Source organism: Felis catus, chromosome B1 (genome assembly GCF_018350175.1).
Source record: "Felis catus isolate Fca126 chromosome B1, F.catus_Fca126_mat1.0, whole genome shotgun sequence".
NCBI classification, from domain to species: Eukaryota; Metazoa; Chordata; class Mammalia; order Carnivora; family Felidae; genus Felis; species Felis catus.
In genome coordinates, this window is record NC_058371.1 from 33,241,717 (window position 1) to 33,261,649 (window position 19,933).

At 39.2% G+C, this 19,933-nt stretch overlaps 1 long non-coding RNA gene across 1 annotated transcript in view; it reads left to right on the forward strand.

Annotated features, from left to right (window-relative positions):
* The first annotated feature begins 696 nt into the window (after positions 1-696).
* Positions 697-19,933, forward strand: part of LOC123384815 — a 48,710-nt gene continuing 29,473 nt past the window's right edge. Inside the window, exons 1-2 of the long non-coding RNA XR_006596458.1 lie at positions 697-1,038; positions 15,532-15,645. This is a non-coding gene — a long non-coding RNA (uncharacterized LOC123384815). The remainder of the gene's footprint in view (positions 1,039-15,531; positions 15,646-19,933) is intronic.

Sequence of the window (19,933 nt, forward strand, 5' to 3'; positions counted from 1 at the left end):
TTTGTTTCCAACACCACTGGGCCCCTGCTGTCTTTATCTCTTTTGCCACAAGCCAGTAGGACAGTTAAGTGACTATTATGACGAATTGATGGAAGCTGAGGGTGGACTAACATAAGAGAGAGAGAGAGATAATGCTGGGGGGCAACATCCTCAGAGAGTCTCCCACACTTTTGTGGGCCTTACCTCCATGAAGCCCACCAGGTTCTCCTCCTCAATATCTGAGGAAGATCTTCTCCAAGGTCTGGCTGGGGGAAGAGAATAGTGACCCTTATGAAACACACACACACACAGCCTTCTTCATAACAAATGCCTGCTTTCCAGACTCTTAACTTTAGAGAGCAACCTGATGGTTACCAGAAGGGAAGCAGGGAGGGAATGGGTGAAACAGGCGATGGGGATTAAGGAGTGTACTTGTGATGGCCCCAGGGTGATGTATGACCCGTGAACTCACTTTATTGTATACCTCAACCTAATATAACACCGTATGTTCACTCACTGGAATTAAAATACAAACTTGAAAAAAAAAAAAAAAAGCCTGTTCCCCAGAGGAAGACCTTGCCAGAAGCGTATCTTAGTTGGATGAGGGTGTTCCCCCTACTTTAGCCACTCTAGAACTCATTTCTCAGTTATAGGAGAAAAACAAACAAACAAACAAACATAGTAAACAAGGATCAGGACTTTAAAGAAAATGATTGGGAATGTGGTAGCCTGGGAACAGAATGGGGAACAGGGAGGAAGAAAAGCTGTATCGTATCACTGAAGAGCCACTTGTAAAGTCCACAAACTGGAGACACAGGCCCGCTAAGAGACTGAGACCTAACTATAAGACTGTAGAATGTTTCTCTCGCCCCCACAGCTCATCACCGCGGTAACAGAGCTCTAGTATTACATTAAATTATAGCAGAAAGGGCTGGAAGACTTAGATTCTCCCCGAGGAGAAGTACTTAGGGAAATCCGAAGTCAACAGAGAGGCAAAAACAAGAACACTAGAGAAAGTTGATGTTTTTTTTGCTACGAAAAACGTGAAATACAACTAAGGTTAGTCAAATTAATATAAATCCTCAGTTTCTATTACCTAACCTATGAAGTCCAGCTTTCAAGAGAAAATTATAATATTTGCCAAAGGCAGGAAAAATGGCCTCAAAATACAAAGAAATCATCAGGACTGGACTCAGGTTACAAAGATGTTGTAAATATCAGAAATGAAATTTAAAATAACTATGAGGGGCGCCTGGGTGGCTCAGTTGGTTGAGCGTCCGATTTCAGCTCAGGTCATGATCTCATGGTTTGTGAGTTCGAGCCCCGCATCAGGCTCTGTGCTGACAGCTCAGAGCCTGGAGCCCGCTTCAAATTCTATGTCTCCTCCTTTCTCTGTCCCTCCCATGCTCATGCTCTGTCTCACTCTGTCTCTCAATAATAAATAAATTATTTATAAATAAATATATAAATTTATAAATAAAAATATAAATTTATAAATATAATATATATATAATATATATATAATATATATAAATAAAATATAAATTTATAAAATTATAAATAAAAATATAAATTTATAAATAAATAAATAATTTAAAATAACTAAGAGTAATATGTTAAGGATTCCACTGGTACACGTAGACAACACAAAAGAACAGATGAGTAATGTAAACAGAGATGGAAACTCTAAGAAAAAACAAAATAAAATGTTAGATCAAAAGCATTGTAACACAATTGAAGAATGTTTTTGAAGGACTCATCAGTGGATTCAACACAATTAAAGAAAGAATCAACGATCTCAGGGCACCTGGGTGGCTCAGTTGGTTAAGCATCCGACTTTGGCTCAGGTCGTGATCTCACGGTTTGTGGGTTCGAGCCCTGCGTCACGCTTGGTGCTGACAGCTCAGAGCCTGGGGCCTGCTTTGGATTATATGTCTCTCTCTCAATCTTCCCCTTCCCCCATGATGCTCTGTCTCTCTCTGTTTCCAAAATAAATAAACATTAAAATAATTTTTTTTTAAAAAAGGAACGAATCAATGATCTTAAAGATAGGTCAATAGAAACGTCCCAAACCAAAATTCAGAAAGAACAAAGAATAAAGAAAAAGAAAAAAACAGAATAGAGCATCCAAGGAATGTGGGACCATTTCAAAAGGTGTAACTTAGGCATGATTGGAATACCCAAAGGAGAAGAGAGAATGGGGCAGAGGAAATATTTGAAGAAATAATGGCTGCTGGCTTTCCAAAATATAGACAACAAATCAAAGATCCAAGAAGCCCAGAGTACACTAAGCAGGATAAGTGCCAAAAATAAAGCACTCCTAAGCATGTCATATTCAAGCTGCAGAAGAGGAAAGACAAAGGAACATCTTGAAAGAAACCAGGGGGGGACAACCTCTTACATATGGAGAAGCACGAACAAGAATTACACCAAACTTATCAGAAACTATGCAAGGGAGGAGGGAGTTGTGTAAAATATTTAAAGGGTTGAAAGAGAAAAACTACCTAGAATTCTCCATCCAACACATTCTTCTTCAAAAGTGAAGAAGAAATGAGGACTCCGAAAATTTAAAAAGATAAGAGAATTCATCACCAGCAGGCTTTCATTGCAAGAGATGTTAAAAGTTCTTCAAGTAGAAGAAAAATGATATAGGTCAGAAAATTGGATCTACATGAAAAGAAAAAAAAAAACATCAGAGAAGAAATAAGCGAAGGCAGAACAAAATCCTTTTTTTAAAATTCCCCATTGATCTAAGTGATAATTATTTATTTAAATAAATAAGTAACAGTACATTGGATGAGTATATCATATTGATAAGTGAAATGAATGACAATAATTTCAGAAGGGAGAGAAAGGAGGTATTTGGGTTACTTTTTATATGTGAGGGGTATGTGTTATAGTGCTATTTGAAGGAAGCCTTAGACTAATTAAAAATTTAGGGGCACCTGGTTGCCTCAGTCGGTTGAGCATCCGACTTTGGCCCAGGTCATGATCTCACGGTTCGTGAGTTCAAGCCCCGTGGCGGGCTCTGTGCTGACGGCTCGGAGCCTGGAGCCTGCTTCAGATTCTGTGTCTCCCTCTCTCTCTGCCCCTTCCCCGCTCATGCTCTGTCTCTCAGAAATGAATAAACGATAAAAAAAATTAAAACATTTATATTGGTAACTCTAGAGCATCACTAGAAACAGCTAAAAAGAGGAGGATAAGTAACATACTAAGATAAGAGATGGATGGAGTCACACAAAAATGCTTAATACCAGAAAAGTCAGAAAAAGAAGCCATAAAACAAAGAACAAATGCATGAATAGAAAACAGGTACAAACATCGTAGACATTAATCCAATTATATCAATAATCACTTATTTTTTTTTTTAATTTTTTTTCAACGTTTTATTTATTTTTGGGACAGAGAGAGACAGAGCATGAACGGGGGAGGGGCAGAGAGAGAGGGAGACACAGAATCGGAAACATGCTCCAGGCTCCGAGCCATCAGCCCAGAGCCTGATGCGGGGCTCGAACTCACGGACCGGACCGCGGGATCGTGACCTGGCTGAAGTCGGACGCTTAACGGACTGCGCCACCCAGGCGCCCCAATCACTTATTTTTTTAACGTGTATTTATTTTTGAGAGAGACAGAGACAGAATGCGAGTGGGTTAGGGGCAGAGAGAGAGGGAGACACAGAATCCAAAGCAGGCTCCAGGTTCTGAGCTGTCAGCACAGAGCCTGACACGGGGCTTGAGCTCATGAGCTGTGGGATCATGACCTGAGCCAAAGTCGGACACTCAACTGACTGAGCCACCCAGGTGCCCCTCAGTAATCTTTAAATGTAAATGGTCTAACCACACCTTTTACAATACAGAGGTAAAGGGAATTAAAAAAAAATTATATGTTGTTAAAAAGAGACTCACTTTGAATATACAAGTTGAAAATAAAGGAAATGGAGAAAGCTATATCATGCTAATGAAAACATCAGTAACTACGGTAATTTCAGAGGAAATGCACTTCCGGACCAGGAGGATTAGCAGGGAAGCAGAGTGTCCTTACATAGTGATAAAGGAGTCAATTTTTAAAGACATACCAGTCCGAAGTGTTCACGTGACTAATAACACAGCGTCAAAACACGAGGCGAAAACTGATAGAAGTAAAAGGAGAACTAGACAAATGCTCCACTGTTGTTGAAGTTTTCAATATTCTTCTATCAGTGATTGACAGATCCCATAGGCTGAATGTCAGTAAGGAGTCACATGACCTGAAAAGCACTATTTAATCACATTGAGTTAATTGATACTTATAGAATACTCCATCAAATAATGCAAGACTACACATTTCTCTCAAACTCATATGATTCACCAAGATAGACTGCATTCTGGGCTGTAAAACATACCAAATTTAAAGAATAGAGATCATGTAAAATAGGCTTTCGGACCGCAGTGGAATTAAGCTAAAAGTCCATCACAGAAAGATAGCTGGGAAATTCCCAAAATATTTCGGAATTGCCAACACACTTTTATGTAAACATGGGTCAAAGAAGAAGACTCAAAATTTAAAATATTTTTACTAAAGCAAAATAAAAACATAAGATCAAAATGTGTAGGCTATAGCTAAAGAAGTGGTTAGAAATTTATAATTTTATCAAACACGTACATTAGAAAACAATACAGGTCTAAGTTTAGGAACCTGATTTTCTACTTTAAGAAATGAAAGAAATCCGGGGTGACTAGGTGGCTCAATCCAGGGCGCCTGGCTGGCTGGTTGCCTGACTTCGGCCAAGGTCATGATTTCACGGTTTGTGGGTTTGAGCCCCACATCGGGCTCTGTACTGATGGCTCAGAGCCTGGAGCCTGCTTCGGATTCTGTGTCTCCCTCTCTCTCTGCCCCTCCCCCACTCATGCTCTGTCTCTCTCTCCTTCAAAAATAAATGTTAAAAAAAATTAAATTCTAGAAATGAAAGAAATCCACAGCAAGCAGCAGAAACAATATATATAAAAAGTTAGATCAGAAATCAATGAAATTGAAAACAGGAAAACAATAAAAATCTACTGTATCAAAACTAGTTATTCAAAAAGATCAAGATAATAAGTTTACAGTGAGACTGATGAAGAAAAAAGAGAAAGAAAAGGCACAAATTATCAATAACAAAACTGAAACAGAGGTCATCACTACTGCTTTCATGAGATAAAAAGAGTGATATAGGGGGGCGCCTGGGTGGCGCAGTCGGTTAAGCGTCCGACTTCAGCCAGGTCACGATCTCACGGTCTGTGAGTTCGAGCCCCGCGTCGGGCTCTGGGCTGATGGCTCAGAGCCTGGAGCCTGTTTCCGATTCTGTGTCTCCCTCTCTCTCTGCCCCTCCCCTGTTCATGCTCTCTCTCTGTCCCAAAAATAAATAAACGTTAAAAAAATTTTTTTTTAAAATAAAAAAAAAAGAGTGATATAGGAATATAATGAACAAGTCTATGACTACAAACTGATAACTTAGAGAACATAGACTAATTCATTGAAAGAAATAAACTACCAAAACTCACACAAGGAGAAATAAATAACTTGAGTTATGTTTATGTTTATGTATTTTTTGTTGAGATATTATTAACATATAACATTATGTTAGTTTCAGGTATGCAACATAATGAGTTGTTATTTGTACATATTGTGACATAATCACCACAGTTAAGTCTAGCTAATATTCATCACCATGCCCGGTTACAAAACTTTTTTTCTTGTGATGAGAACTTTTTTTTATTAAAAAAAATTTTTTTTTACATTTATTTATTTTTGAGAAACAGAGTGAGACAAAGTGTGAGCAGGGGAGGGGCAGAGAGAGCTGGAGACACAGAATCTGAAGCAGGCTCCAGGCTCTGAGCCAGCGGTCAGCACAGAGCCTGATGCGGGGCTGATGCGGGGCTTGAACTGTGAGATCATGACCTGAGCCGAATTCGGACGCTCAACCGACTGAGCCACCCAGGCGCCCCTCTTGTGATGAGAACTTTTAAGATCGATAGGCATACCTTGGAGATATGGTAGGTTCAAATGCAGACCATTAAAGTTAATATTGCAATAAAGTGAGTCAAATGAATTTTTTAATTTCCCAGTGCATATCAAAGTTATGTTTATAGTATACTATAGTCTATTAAGTGTGTAAAGCATATATGTAACCAGAGTACAGACCTGAATTAAAAATATTTTACTGCAAGGGTGCCTAGGTGGCTCAGTCAGTTAAGTGCCGAACTTCAGCCCAGGTCATGATCTCACGGTTTGTGGGTTTGAGCCCCACGTCAGGCTCTGGGCTGACAGCTCAGAGCCTGGAGCCTTCTTCAGATTCTGTGTCTCCCTCTCTCACTGTCCCTCCACCCCCTCTCAAAAATAAATAAACATTAAAAAAAAATTAAAAAAATATTTTATTGCTAGAAAATGCTAACCATCCTCTGAACTTTCAATGAGTTGTGATCTTTCTGCTGGTGGTCTTGCCTCGATGTCGATGGTTGCTGATTGATCAGGGTGGTGGCTCCTGAAGGTTGGGGTGGCTGTGGCAATTTCTTAAAATAACACAACCATGATGTTCTTTTAGTTGAGTATAGCGGACACACAATGGAACATTAGTTTCAGGTGTACAACTTAGCGATCTGACAAGTTCATAGAGTCGCGGTATTCACCACGAGTATAGCTGCCATCTGCCCCATTACATTGCTATTACGATATTATTGACCGTATTCCTTATGCTCTACTTTTTTATCCCCATTTCTTACTCAATTCTATACCTGGAGACCTGTATCTCCCTCTCTCTTCACCTATTTTGCCCAACTCCCGCTCCTCTCCCCTCCGGCAACCATCGGTCTGTTGTCTGTATTTATAGTTCTGATACAGCTTTTTGTTTGGTCATTTTTGAGTGAATCATATGGTATTTGTCTTTTTCGGTCTGAATTATTTCACTTGGCATAATACCATCCAGATCTATCCATGTTGTCTCAAATGGCACGGCCTCATTTTTTAATGACTATGTAATATTCCATTGTGTATATACATACCACAGTTTCCTTATCCATCCGTCTATTGATAGACGCTTATATTGCTTCCATAGCTTGGCTATTGTAAATGAAACTACAATAAACATAGGTGTGCGTATATCTTTTTCAGTTAGTGTCTTCATTTTCCCTAGGTGAATATCCAACAGTGGAATTATTGCATCATACGGCATTTCTATTTTGAATTTTTTGAGGAAATTCCAACGTGGTTTCCATAGTGGTGTACCAATTTACATTCCCACCAATGGTGCACGAGGGTTCCTTTTTCTCTACACCCTCGCCAACGCTTGTTTCTTGTCTTTTTTTTTTAATTTTTAAAAAATGTTTTATTTATTTTTGAGACAGAGAGAGACAGAGCATGAGCAGGGAAGGGGCAGAGAGAGAGGGAGACACAGAATCCGAAGCAGGTTCCAGGCTCTGAGCTGTCAGCACAGAGCCTGATGCGGGGCTCGAGCTCACGAACCGCGAGATGACCTGAACCGAAGTCAGATGCTTAACCGACTGAGCCACCCAGGTGCCCCTCTTGTCTTCTTGATTTTAGCCATTCCAACAGATATGAGGTGACATCTCATTGTGGTTTTGATTTATATTCCCTGATGATTAGTGATAACGAGCATCGTTTCATGTGTCTGTGTCTTTTCTTTACACAACAAAGAATTTTGCTGCATCCCTTGACTCTCCCTTTCATGAATGATTTCTCCCTCGTATGCAGTTCTGTTTAGTAGGATTTTACCCACAGTAGAACTTCTTTCAAAATTAGATTCACTCTTCTTAAACCTGCTGCTGCCTTGTCAACTAAGTTTATACGATCTTCTAAATCCTTTGTGGTCATTTCAACCATCTTCACAATATCTTCGTCAGGAATGGAACCTATCTCAAGAAACCACTTTCTTTGCTCAGCCATAAGAAGCAAGGCTTCATCCATCAGAGTTTTATTGTGAGATTGCAGCAATTCAGTCACATCGTCATGCTGCACTTGTAATTGTAGTTCTCTTACTATTTCTGCCACATCTGCAATCACTTCCATTGAATTTTTTACCCCCTAAAGTCAGCCATGAGGGTTGGAGTCAATTTCTTCCAAACTCCTGTTCATGTTGATATTTTGACCTCTTATGGTGAATCATGAATGGTCTAATGACATCCGGAATGGTGAATCTTTTCCAGAAGATTTTCACTTTGCTTTGCCCAACTCCACGAAAAGAGTCACTTCGAGAACTGTTCCTTTGCATTCATGACATGGCTAGTTGTTGGGTGCAAGAGGCTTAGCTCTTGGTTTATCTCAGTTTTCAATATGTCTTCCTCACTAAGCTTAATTGTTTCTAGCTTTTGATTTAAAATGAGAGGTATGTGACTCTTCCTTTCATTTGAACGTTTAGAGGCCTTATGTTTATTAAATAATTAAATCAGTTATTAATATTTCAACAAAGAAAGCACTTGGCCTAGATGATTTCACTGGTGATTTCCACCATAAATTAAAAGAAGAAATAATGGCACTCCTCCACAATCCTTCCAGAAAATAGAAGCAGAGGGAACAGCTATTAGAATAGCATTACACTGGCCAACACCAAAATCAAGTACAGAAGACACATCAACAGCAAACTATAAACCTACATGCAAAAATCTTTCACAAACTGTTAAGGATTAGCAAATTAAAGCCAAAAAGTATAAAAAGAATTTTATACCGTGACCCTGTGGGATTTATTCTAGGTATTCAGGCCAGTGTCGTATTTGAAAATTGATGTAATCTATCTTATTTAAAAAAAAAACTAAAGAAGAAAAATAACATGAGCAATGACGCAAATAAAGATCGGTGATACAAAGGGCACCTGGGTGGCTCAGTCAGTTAAGTGTGTGACTTCGGCTCAGGTCATGATCTCATGGTTTGTGAGTTCGAGCCTCACGTCAGGGTCTGTGCTGACAGCTCAGAGCCTGGAGCTTGCTTCAGATTCTGGGTCTCCCTCTCTCTCTGCCCCTCCCCCACTGGTGCACGCTCCTGTGTGCTCTCTCTCTCTCTCTTTCGCTCTCTTAAAAATAAATAAAACACACACACACAAAAGATCAATGATACAAAATAAAGCATTTCAAAACTTCTAACACTTGTTAATGATGAAAAACTGTTATCTAACTAAGAGTAGAGGGATAATTCTTAAAGTTGAAGAGAAATATCTGAGAAAATAAAAATCAATAGCTAACCTACTAGTTACTGGTGGTGATACAGAGACCAGACTCTTGGCCTCTTAGATCAAGATCAAGGCAAGGATGTCTCCTCCTATCACTCCTTTTCAACATACCTGGAAGTCCTAGGGATTGCAAAAGATAAAAAAAAATGAAATAAATGACTTAAAGATTAGAAGGGAAGAAATAAAAGCCATCTTTATTCATAGAAAATATGATTGTCTACGTAGAAAATCCCAAAAAGTGACAAAAAAATTCTGAAACTAATAAGCAAGTATGTCAAGATGATCAGATTCAAGGCTATCTACAAAATCAGTTGCTTTCCTACATACTAGCAATGAGCAATTGTAAATTGAATTAAAAAATCTAATAATACTTACATTAGCATAAAAATGGAGATGTGTAGTGATAAATCGAAAAAAAATATGTAGGACTTTAATGGGAGAACTATAAAATTCTGGTAAAAGAAATTAAATAAATGGAAATATATTTTGTGTTCATAGATTAGAAGAATTGATAGAGACTGTCAGTTCTTTCTAGTTTGATCCATTGATTCATTGTGATTCTAATCAAAATCTCAACAAACTCTTTTGTAGAAACCAATAACTCGTTCTAAAGTTTATATGGAAAGACAAAATTTACATGGGAAGGTAACGAAATACTGGAGAACAACATTGGAGGACATATACCACCCAATTTTGAGACTTCATATAAGGTTACAGTAATCAAGTGATTTGGTCTTTCTGTAGGATAGATTTCTTGAGGTGAATTGATGACATAAAAATGTGGAAATCCAAATTTTGACAGGTTGTGTTAATTTCTATTGCTGCTGTAAACAAATTACCAGAGGTAACCAGACCCCCAAATTTAGGGGCTTAAGCAATTCAAATATATTATCCTACAGTTATGGAGATTAGAAATATTGAATCAGTTTTACTGGGCTAAAATCAAGGTGTTGGCAGGCATGCATTTCTTTTGGAGGCTCTAGGGGACAACCCACTTCTTCACGTTGCTCAGTTTCTAGAGGCTGCTTACATTCCTTGCCTCTGACCCCTTCTTGCCTTCTCAAAGCCAGTAGTCTCTTCCTTAATCTTTGTTTCTGCCCTTACATATTCTCTCTCTGACTGTGATCCTCCTTCCTCCATCTTGTATGAACCCTTGATTACATTGGAGGCACTCAGAAAATCTGGGATTGTCTCTGGATTGTGTTTGGCATATTTTTACATACAAAGTACACATTTATGAAAAATACAGGTGAGGTCCATCAAAGAGGACCAAATGTACAGCCTACATTCCATCAAAGAGTTCGATAGAGGTGGGATGGGTTGAAGAGAGGTAAGTAACAAATAAAAGAATGAGATAACTGTCCAAACTTATACGTGGTATAAAAAAAGATTATGTGACAAAGAGTGATTATAATCTAGTTATTTTAGATTACATAATCAGAGAAAGTTTTACTGGGAAGGTGTGGTTTAAGCTTAGAGAAGAAATTTTAAGCAACCCATAAAATGAAAGCCCAAATCCAGTCAGCCTAGTACAGATCTGGAAGCAGAGTGAAAAAGGAATAGAATGACACACAGACAGTCCTAAGACATTTGGTATATTCAAGGAGACCTAGATCTGTGTGGCTGGAGACGATTGAAAATAATAAATTTGAAGATATAGGCTGGAGCCAGATGAATGGAAGGCTTCTTTGTTCTAAATCCAATGCAAGGCCATGATAAGGTTTTTAGATATAGGTAGGTGAGGACGGCACGTGTGTGTGTGTGTGTGTGTGTGTGTGTGTGTGTGTGTGTTGGTGGGTGGGAATCTGATTTATGCTTTAGAAAGATGTGGCTGCTCTGTGGAGAATGGGTTTCAAATGAGCAAGAGAAGAGACCAATAATCCACCCTAATCATGGGAGAAAGGAGAGTGGCTTGACAAGGGTTAGCAGTGAAGTGCAAACATTATATAGATTAGGAATATATGTATGAATTTTATTTTTTATTTTTAAAAATTAGTTAACATATAGTGCAACAATGATTTCAGGAGTAGATTCCTTAGTGCCCCTTACCCATTTAGCCCATCCCCCCTCCCACAACCCCTCCAGAAACCCTCACTTTGTTCTCCATCTTTATGAGTCTCTTCTGTTTTGTCCCCCTCCCTGTTTTTATATTATTTTTGTTTCCCTTCCCTTATGTTCATCTGTTTTGTCTCTTAAAGTCCTCATATGAGTGAAGTCATATGATTTTTGTCTTTCTCTGACTAATTTCACTTAGCATAATAGCCTCCAGTTCCATTCACGTAGTTGCAAATGGCAAGATTTCATTCTTTTGATTGCCGAGTGATACTCCATTGTATATATAGACCACATCTTCTTTATCCATTCATCCATCAGTGGACATTTGGGCTCTTTCCATACTTTGGCTATTGTTGACAGTGCTGCTATAAACATGGGGGTGCATGTGTCCCTTTGAAACAGCACACCTGTATCCCGTGGATAAATGCCTCATAGTGCAATTGCTGGGTCATGGGGTAGTTCTGTTTTTAGTTTTTTGAGGAACCTCCATACTGTTTTCCAGAGTGGCTGCACCAGCTTGCATTCCAAGGAATACGTTTTAGAAATGAAGTTGCCAAGACTTGCTGATTAATTTAATTTTTGATAGGATTATTAGGACAAATAAAGACTAACTTCTAGAATTTGGTATTGGGCCACTGTTCGTTAGTGGTGCCATTTACTAAGATAGGGAAGATGAGAAAAAAACATAACCTTGGATACGGACACGTGTGTTAAGAATTCTGCTTTGGTTTTATTAATTTTGTAACAACCTTTAGGCTCCGATGAGGAGGTGCAAGAAAGATCTTAGATATACAAAGAGTTGAGTAAATGTGAGGAGAGAAATGCGAACTTGGAAGTTACCAGAGTATATATGGTATTTAAGGACACAGGAATGGAAAAGATCTCTTAAGGCGAGAGTGTCGACAGAAGAGTGGAAGACACAGAACAGAGTCTTGAATCATTTTATATGTAATATAAAATAACTGTGCACAGTAGGGACTCCACTAGGGAGAATGTAACAGTTTTAGGGTGACAGAATCCAAGAGTAGAGACTATCTTAAGTAGGCAGATGAGGCGAACTCTTGACTGCTGCTGAGCATTCAAATAAGATGAGGACAGCAAAGCCATTGGCAGAATGGAGTTCATCCATCACTTTAATTTTCATTATCTCAGCCCAGTGGTGGACATGGAAGCATAATGCCTCATAGTTGCTATAAGGAACTAGGTAGCTCATAGGAGGGGGTGTTTTGCTGAGAAAAAGAGCACAGAAATGGGGCGTTAATTGGAGAAGGGCATAGGTTTATGGTGTGGGTGTGTCTGTGTTAAAATGGCGGATGCTAGATTAGGTTGGTACCCTAATGAAATGGATCCAACAGAAGGAGAAATCGGTGATGAGAAATTCAGGAGTTAGGTCGTTAAAAACAAAACAAAACACGTGGTGCGATCCATATTCAAGACTGGCCTTAGATGGGGCTGGGGACTCTTCATCCATAGTAACAAAAGGCAAAACGATGGTATAGACGAAGATGCAAATATGGTGGTCAAGGTAGTGGTGCGAACATAGGAATTACTGCCTAACTGCCCATAATTTCTTCATGAAACGTGAGACGAGATTAGCTATGAAAGAAGTGATTGTAAAGGAGGGTTGGAAAGACCAAAGTTCTGAGAGAAAAGAAACACAAAGCAAATGATATTTTTGGAGTGTGGAAAGGGCAGTGAGATCTTTCGGGCAGTGCTGTGTGCCTCAGAGATTTAGGATCATGAGTCTGAAGTTCGACTTTCAGGGTGATTGCGTATTTTTCTCCTCCAGATCTTTCCACCTGCCTACAAGCAGCCAAAGAGCAAACCGGAAGATGAGTTTAACCAGGATAGACAAACGTGCAAGAAATCCCTTTCTCCACGGTCTCAGTAATTGTAGCTACTACCAGTGTTTAATTTTTGTCATATGGGAGCTAAAAAATAAAATCTCATTTTGTTTCAGCTTGTATTTCTCTTACCTCTAGTGAGACTGAACATCCTTTTCATACATATAGCAGTCATTGTATTTCTTCCTCCATAAATTATTGGTTCGTATTCTCTACTTGTTTTCTGTTGTTTTTCTTCTTATTGATTTTTAAGATTTGTATAATGAACGCAAACATTTTGTTACATATCTTGCATTATTTTCTCTTAGGTTATGATTTTTTTCTTGCTTTAGTGTCTTTCACTGTATTGACTGCTTGAAGGCTGTCCTAGTCAAATATGATCATATTTTCCTTTGGCGTTTCTGGGTTTATGGATTGCTTAGTCTTCTTTTCTTCCACCCCACTCGAAGCTTATAATGTTAGTCCCCTGTATTTTATTATGGTATTTTCCAAACTTTTAAAATATTCGATCATTTCATAATTTGAGTTCAATTTTGTATACAGCATGCGGTAGGGACGCTAACTATTATTTTGATGGATAACCAATGGTCCAATAAATTTTCCCACTGCTTTAAAATGTCAACTTTTCATATTTGATATTTATATGTATGCATATATACATATGCAAATACATAGTCATGTATCTGGATTTTCTTCTCTGTCCCATTTCTTTTTCCTGTTGACACCTGTTACTGTTAGAACTAATATAGTTTTGGGGCGCCTGGGTGGCTCAGTCGGTTGGGCGGCCGACTTCGGCTCAGGTCACGATCTCGCGGTCCGTGAGTTCGAGCCCTGCGTCGGGCTCTGTGCTGACAGCTCAGAGCCTGGAGCCTGTTTCAGATTCTGTGTCTCCCTCTCTCTGAACCCCCCCCCCCCGTTCATGCTCTGTCTCTCCCTGTCTCAAAAATAAAAAAATAAAAAAGAACTAACATAGTTTCGCATCATGTCTTGATATTTTTTGGGCAAGTCCCTCCCTTATTCTTCCTTTAAAACTTCTGTTGGTTATTCTTGCGTATCTCTAGATAAATTTTACAATTTGCTTATCAATGCCAACGGGCCTTCCTAGTGTTGAATTTACATATTAGTTTGGGGAAACATTTAAAATTTGCTTTGGGAGAGGAAGAGGAAAGCAGAGAGGAAGACACCGTACGCAGGCTAAGATGAGCTGATCCTGGGGTTCCAAGACACGATTACAGACCCTGTGGGCAGAAGAGATCCAAAGGCAGGAGAGGTGGTCAGATACGGTCAGCTTCATTCTCACCATGTACTGACCAAAGGTTAGTCTTGAAGATTCTAAACGCATCAGTTATGTTTACAACTACCTGCTGAAATGATGTCCAGGAAGCTGTACCACGGCCACTTGTTTTTCCAAACTGATGTGTCTGTCTGTTGAAATAAACTAATGTTCTCAAATTACTCGGCTATTTGGTAGGTACAAGTTAAAAAGAAAACAGGAACAGAAAATTGGGGAAACGAAGCTAAAAATGATATGTAGGAGAGGAGCTTGCAATGGATCAAACTAAGAATACTGCAAAATTAGAAACCAGTTCTATTAGGTGAGTGTCTTGGATAGAAGAAACTTCATAAGGGAGTTTATTCAATAAAGGGAAAGGTACTAAGTTACGATAATAGTCCCTTCTTCACGGACTAAATGAGAAGCAGGCATCAGAGGCCAAGTCTGAAAATATCACAACCAATCTCCTTCCTACCTAGTTTAACAGGAAGAACATTGTATGTGTTATTTTCCTATCTGCAGGAGTTTAGGGAGTGTTCCTATGAAAAAGAAGCATTGCACTCTTGAGCTATCTGTCAACTTTTCTTTCATTTTCTTTCCCGTGCGACTTATGTTTCTTTTTTGCCTTCTGCAGAAAGAAAGGAAGGAAGAAGGAAAGCCATAGTTAGAATGAAATTTCCTTCAGCAGCAGGCAGAACTGCAGTGCTCTGCAGAACCTCATTCCTGATGGGGCTAATGGCAGGGAGCTATTTATAGACAGGCTCTGAAATTTCCTTGGTAACAAGGGTTGGGGAGAACTCTGTCCCCGCGGCTGCTGGAAATATCCCGGGCCAGTCAGTGGCCTTGCCCCTGATTTCTGAAACTGTGGAGTTCTTCTCAAGTGTTCCAAGGTCCAGGATTATTTTCATTCACATTAACACATAGTTCGTGGTTGGAGACTTTTCATGAATATTTACCGATCCAACTGTGTATTATATTTTGCCTTGATGATAATGTGCTCTCTTGAAGGGGAGATATTTCATTTTGATGGCTAAGCTTTGTACTGCAGCAGCTAATGCCTATGCTTAGGCTTCTTATGCTTTGAGATTTATAAGCTTTTTATTATATTTCACTTTTCTGGGTATTGGCCAGAATCTGAACATTTTCTTCCTTCCCTTTACGTTTGTTCTCTTTTTCCTTCCCTCCAGCTTGACCATCTGTCTCCCTACTTTTGCTTCTGCAGAACCACAGACTATGTACCTAGAGGTTAAACAACACATGTCATCAAAGGATTCAGTTTTTGGAAGTCATTTCGGATCTACGTAAGTACAGAGTGACTTCTGCAAAGAGTTTTACATCTTGTTACCTACCATCTGGGCCTATTACCTCACCTAGAGGACCGTTAACAAGGCCAAGGTCATGGATTCAGACCCTGTATGGTCCAGTTTACTTTACACAGGAAAGAACTCTCTTTTGTGAATAGAGTCATCCAGTGCTAGTGCTGGAGGGTTCTTCTTGAAAAGGAGCCCACACTGGAGGACCTGGTGAGAGTTGGGTCAGAGCCAGGCACTTACCATTATTCCAGAAAACTTCAAAGTGTATGTTCTACAGCCAGACAATCAGCAGGTCTCCTGTTTCAACGCACTCTTTATATCGAGCTTTAGAATAGATGGGTCGTGAGCACTGATCTGTTTCTGACATCTAATGTCACACAGAGAAAGACAAGAACCTAAAGGTTAGTCCAGCCCTTTATGTCATTCTGTCCTTCTATTCCTTTTCCCCAGTCACATTCCTATAAAGCGCATCTCCGTGGAGTTAAAATCCCGGCAGTGGAGATTCAGGGACTGGCACCATTAAATCTGGTGAGGTGAACTGCCATGTGTCACTGGGAAGAGAGTTGCCGTTAGATGCACACGATATTTGAGGGTGTTAAAGAGCAGAAAATCTGAGCATCTTCTCCATTTGGGTTTCGTAATACTAGTAAAAATATTTCTTGGATGTCTTGAAATTACAAACCATTTCCACATCTTCATTTGGCCCATCACGTGTGAGATGGGCTTGACGGGTATCGTTACATCTTTCAGATCAGATGAATCATACAGAGAAAGATTGAATGGCTTGCCCAAGGTCACACGGTCTGTAAGGTCTTTGGACACTGATCCAGGGAGCTTTCTATGATATCACTCACACTATATTTCATTTCTTGGCTTGCAGATGCAAAAACATCTTAACAGAAATTGATTGTGTTATTGAAACCATTTCTATTTTTGAGTTGATCAGGGAGGGCAGATTTCACTCACCTTCTATAGTCACAATAACGTACCTCACCGGATTTATGGAACATTGGATATGGCCTCAAAGGAGATTGAATAGATAATTCCAAAAATCATTGAGAGCCTTCTTAGGGAGACTATGCGATGTGGAAGTTGATACAGTTGCCAAAATTAGAAAGACTTGCTTTCAAATCCTGGCTCTGCCTTCGTTTATTGTTCAAACAATCCTACCCTACATGATTAGGAAATAACCTTGGCAATGGTCTTTCTGAAACTCATTTGCCAAATTGTGTAATAGCCTTGCTCAGAACTGAAATCCAAATGTAAGAAAATTATTAAAGGGATTTCAATTCAGAATCCTGGGAGTAGGAGGAAGCAGGATGCTCTTCATTTTTATAACCCCAAGACCAGGCACTTCAGTTGTGTGACATTTCTCTTCTAATTAAAGGCATGTCTTGTATCCAAAGGGTCTCATTTACATTTTGCTGCTTTGCAAACGCTAGCATCATCTTACCTTATTATTTTTTTTTACTATATTACATAATGCATTATGTCTTGATGCAATTTAATGCCTCCCGCTGACTACTTAAAATTACTAAACAGAAGGTCAGACTAGATCAGTGAACAGCTATTAAAATGCACAGGCAGCAACACAAACAGTAGATAATTAGTACTCAGTGCAAACCAAAGCCATGAGAAATGCGAAGTAAAAAATATAAAGGTGATGTTCTCCTAATTTTTGACCGTATCTGTCTTCTGTTCACATTGATGTTTGTGGATTTAGATCCATCATCGATTTGCCTTTTTGAAATTTGTTTTTCTTCTTGTGAAATATGTTATACACCGAGAAGAGTGAGTAACACATATATACAGTTTAAAGGGCAATTATTATATTTTATACGTAGAGAAGAGTGCATAACATGTATGTGCAGTTTAAAAAACAATTATAAAGCAACATCTGTGAACCACTCCGACCAAGCAAAGAATTGCCACATGCCTCTCCATAGTCCAAACAGAATCTTCCTTCACCAGACACAGCAACCAAAGAAATGCGACCACCTGTCCTTCTTGTCTCTATAGATTTATCTTCTTATAGTTTGTCCCCTGAGAACTTTAGTTTGACTGCGTTTGGTTTTGAAATTTATGCAAGTGAATTACGATTTTTTTCTTTTGTGGCTGCTTCTTTTGCTCAATAGCGTATTTGTAAGACTCATCCACGTCGATGTATGTATGTAAAGTTTATATATTTCTATTGTTGTGTAGTATAGTATTATATTCATAGTTAACAATTTTTGTATTGATTCTATCCTGATGCACCTTGGATCATTTCCTGTTTGGGAATATTTTGTACAATGTTGCTCTGAATGCTACTGTATCGATCTCCTGGCTATGTACCGCAATTTCTCCATTGTGTATACTTAGGGGTATACATCACTACATCACAGGGAGGGCGTACGTACCTCCCACTTTGACAACGGTAAATTACCTCCAAAGTATTTGTATCGTGTTTCACTTCTGAGAGTTCCTATCATTCTACTTCGTGCTAACATTTCAAATTATCAGATAATTTAACTTTGGCCGAAATAATAAGTACGTAATGGTTTTCTACCACGGTCTTAATGTGCATTTCTTTTTTTACTAATGAGTTGATCATCAATTCTCGGTTTGGCGTCCATTTCTTCGAAGGCTTGAGCTGAAATAAGGTATATTTAATATAATTATCAACATGGTTTAATTAAATCTATCATCTTGTCAATTTTTGCCTACTTTTTCTCTTTGTTCTTTCCCTTCCTTCCTTTTGAGTTTTTTAAAAATATTTTTTAGAGACAGAGAGAGAGAGGGCAAGCAGGGGAGAGGGGCAGAGGGAGAGAGAGAGAGGGAGAGAGGGAGAGAGAGAATTTCACACTAAGTTGTGGAGCTTGATGCCTGTCTCAATTCCATGACCCTGGGATCATGACCTGAGCTGAAATGCAGAATGGGACACTCAACCGACTGAGTCACCCAGGTGCCCCCCTTTCGAGTTTTAAAAAATGATTATTTTATTATATATACCTTGTGGGGGGTTTATTATTATTATTATTACTTTAATGTTTTTAAGTTTATTCATTCTGAAGACAGAGAGAGAGAGAGCATGAAGAGGGGAGGGACAGAGGGAGAGAGAGGGAGAGAATAAACGCTGACAGTGCAGAGCCCGATGTGGAGCTAGAACTCATGAAACCGTGAGATCATGACCTGATCCATGATCAAGACTCGGTTACTTAACCGACTGAGCCACCCAGGTGCCCCAATTTTGTTTTTGTGTGTTTTTTTTTTAGCATTTAACTTTAGTATCATTTGAAAGTTAGGGTTCAACTTTCAAGCGATACTATACTTCACATACAGTGTAAAAATGTACAGAATACACTCACTTCTTTCCTCCTGGGCTTTGCACTCCTTTCAGACATTTTACTTCGAGCCTCACAACACGTTGTCATCATTTTCACTTTAAACAGTCAAATACCTTTTACAGAGATTAAACGTGATAAAATTGGGTTTTAAACCCCTTCACACATTTTTCCCCTTTCAGTGTTCTTCTTTACGTAGAGCCAACATCTAACTGGTAACGCTTTCCGTATTTCTTGAATATTTCTTACAGTGCAGGTCTGGTGCTGATGCATTTTCTCATATTTTCGTTTGTTCGAAAAAGTAGGTATTTCTTGTTGGCTTTTCATTGCGGTGAAATATATACGACGCACCATTTGCCGTTTAAACCACTTTTACGGGTACCGTTCTATGGCTTTAAGTACATTCATGCTGTCGTATACCCTCCACCTCTATACATCTCCAGATTTTCTGTCTTTGCCGACTGCAAATCTGTACCCATTTTAAACACTAACTCCCCATTCTTCTCTCTCCCGCTGCCCCGGTCCCTGGCAACCACATTCTGTTCTGTAACTGTGAATTTGTTCCACGAGCCTCGTGTAAGTGGAATCATACATTATTTGTCTTTTTTTTTTGTGGTTGCCTTATTTCACTTAGTATAATGTCTTTATTTTATTTTTTTTTTAAATTTTTTTTTCTTCAACGTTTATTTATTTTTTGGGACAGAGAGAGACAGAGCATGAACGGGGGAGGGGCAGAGAGAGAGGGAGACACAGAATCGGAAACAGGCTCCAGGCTCTGAGCCATCAGCCCAGAGCCCGACGCGGGGCTCGAACTCACGGACCGCGAGATCGTGACCTGGCTGAAGTGGGACGCTTAACCGACTGCGCCACCCAGGCGCCCCAAGTAAAATGTCTTTAATGCCCATCCTTGTCGCAGCTCGTGTTGAAATCTCTTTCCTTTTTAAGGCCAAATA